This window comes from Otolemur garnettii, unplaced genomic scaffold (assembly GCF_000181295.1).
Source record: "Otolemur garnettii isolate 467f Iridium unplaced genomic scaffold, OtoGar3 scaffold00030, whole genome shotgun sequence".
Taxonomy (NCBI): domain Eukaryota; kingdom Metazoa; phylum Chordata; class Mammalia; order Primates; family Galagidae; genus Otolemur; species Otolemur garnettii.
In genome coordinates, this window is record NW_003852425.1 from 1,865,138 (window position 1) to 1,868,086 (window position 2,949).

Sequence of the window (2,949 nt, forward strand, 5' to 3'; positions counted from 1 at the left end):
ATCATTCCAATCAATTTATATACAGCAGAGATGTGTTGATTTGCTTCCTGAAGTGTCCAAAAGGGAAGCCTGAGCCTGAGTTTATATAAAGGATAACTGAAAATAATTTCTACAAGGATACTATCAGTTTCGTTGACAGGAAATTGTCCTCTGAAAAGAAAACAAGGATAGCTATGTTACTTTCATTTGACAGAAGTGAGCTCATGTCTGCAGGACACTCCCAACAAGACTAGCCGGGGGGACTATGTATCATATTCAGATAAGGATACTGAGGTGCTGGCTTTAAAGGACTTTGCCTTCAAGTTGCACCATGAATCACAACAGGGAAAAAGGTCGGGCTTCCCTTGGGTCATCGAGGCACCATGTAGGGGACTGTGGGTGCCAGGTACTTGGGAGGCTGAGGCAGCAGGATCACTTGATCCCAGGAATTTGAGTCCAGCCTGAGCAACACAGCAAGGCCCACATCCCTAACAAACAAAAGAAATAAATAAAAACCAGACCACCATCACCTTCTGCAGTCAACATTCTACCCAACCCTCCCCCACCCAAACTCTTTTTCCCTATGCAGTTCAGTCTGTGTTTAAACAAGATGACAATAAGGTTTTTCCTGACTAATCAAAGAAAGATTAGTCAGAACTGCATCAAAATAATGAACCAACAATGATGGAGCAGGCAAGTTAAACAAGGACTGGTAACTGCCACCCTGTGTACCCAAACTAGGGATCAAGTCCCTGCCCACACGGTGGTAGGGGCAGTGAGGTAGGGCCGGGGTGCTTGGCGAAGCTGTGAGGATTAAACAAATTAATGCAAATAAAACCTTTAGAAAAGGGCCTTGCATTCAGTAAATTCTCAGCAAACGTTAGCTGTTATGGTACCTGTGAGTGGGGGAGGCAGGACAATGTGCCTGCAGTGCAGTACAATAACCCTGTGACAGGCACAGGGAGAATCAGAAGAGCAGATCTGGTTTACGTGGAGCACAGAGACGTGTGCGGGGAGGGCACGCCTGGGGGCATCGCAAAGCACGAGTCCAGAGGAATCCAGAGGAGTCCAGTTAGATGAGAGTTAAGAGCTCCAAGCAGAATGCCTTTGAAGAGGTAGAGGAAGTGAGGCTGGAAGTTGGATGAGAACCAGATAAGGAGGCCTTTAGTATGTCAGGTGAAGGAGTCTGAACTTGATCCTGAAAGCAGGAGGAGCACTGTTAAGACTCTCCAGCCAAAAAAAAAAATCTGAAGCTCCAAAATCACAGGATCATATTTGTATCCCCGATCACTCCTGCCCTAGGGAGGAAGACTCAGAGGACAGAGGGAGAAAGGTGGAGAAAATTTCCCACCAAACTGACTCAAATGCTGACACTGAGAACCCACTGACCTGGTACATTTACTTAGGGAAACAATCCACCCCTTACCAACAGGGGGAAAGTACTGCACAAGGTTCTGGAAACCGAGTGCTGCTGTTTGATATTTACACTTACACGAGGAGACTAGCAGGGACTTCTGGGAAGAGGAACTGTCTCGTGAATCTGTGTGGCTCTGCTGGGGGAGGCCTCTCTAGGGAGAGGAGTTCCTGTTACTGCTCAGGGCTACCACGGGGAATTTCTACCTGAATTCGTTCTGCCTTCCTGTTCTCTTTCTCTGAAGCAGCCACTCGACCCTTCTGGGTTTTATGCCATTGTACATCTCTTTGGGTTGACTCCACCCACAAGATGAAGAGCAAAGCCCTGTCCTCAGTCTTTGAGGGCTCGGAGGTGCAAGTCAACAGGCTGGGTTTTCCTGGCCCTCTCAGAGGAGCAGCAGGTCCACCCAGCTCAGCCCAGCTCAGCCCTCCCGCAGCCGGCAGGGCATTGCTCACCAGGCCAGGGAGGGCTGAGGAGTGGGGAGAAGACAAAGCCTCTTCTGCATAACACATTGCCAGTGGCAAAACATTAACTGGGACCCAAGCCTCTGACTTCCAAACTGGGCGCATTTCCGACCAGATGACACACACTTTAAACAAAACACAAGGCTCATTAAGGCAAGCGCGAGCTTCATGACCTCACTGACGTGGGTAATGGGAACCAAGGAGTTATCTCTAACCCAACTGGAATGTTTACACTGGCTGCAGAGCTGCTCCCCTAAAGGAATCTGTTAGGAAACCAGGCTCTGGTTTCCTAATTTCCGAGTGTGTGGTTTTTGCTATGCGGGGCTCTAGGGCACAGGAAGGGAGTCTTTCAAGAGGGAAGAAGAGCCGAGGAGATATGGCAGACACGACAGGGGTCTTTCCAAGCACAGTTCTTATACATGATAAAGTCAAATGAATGAAGGCAGAAGTTGTGTCTTTAATGGCTCAAGGTAGAACAATTTACAATATTGGCTGGGCACTCTGGGAGCTGAGACTGGCAGATTGCTTGAGCTCAGGAGTTCAAGACCAGCCTGAGCAACAACAATGAGAGTCCATCTTAATTAAAAATAGAAAAATTAGAACCACCCCTTTCCTCCTCCCACAATCCCTCGCGCTCTTTCTTTCCAATGTGGGCATGGCAGAATGGCTCCTGCAAAGAAGGGTGGCGAGAAGACAGACCAGTCTGCCATCAAGGAGGTGGTAACTCAAGAATATGCCATCAACATTCACAAGCACATCCATGGAGTGGGCTTCAAGAAGCGTCTCCATCAGGCACTCAAAAAGATCCAGAAATTTGCCATAAAAGAGATGGGGACTCCAGATACATGCACTGATAGCAGGCTCAACAAAGCTGTGTGGGCCACAGGCATAAGGAACGTCCCATACCATTCTGTGTGCTGTTGTCCAGAAAACATAATGAAGAGAAGATTCACCAAACCAGCTCTATACTGTGGTTACCTATGGACCTGTTACCGCTTTCAAAAGTCTACAGACAGTGAATGTGGATGAGAACTAACTGGCAATTGTCAGACACATCAAATAAAGTTAAACAACCACAAAAAAAAAAAAAAA

At 47.6% G+C, this 2,949-nt stretch overlaps 1 pseudogene; it reads left to right on the forward strand.

Moving 5' to 3' along the window:
• The first annotated feature begins 2,520 nt into the window (after positions 1–2,520).
• Positions 2,521–2,893, forward strand: LOC100940501 (annotated as a pseudogene).
• Positions 2,894–2,949: the final 56 nt, after the last annotated feature.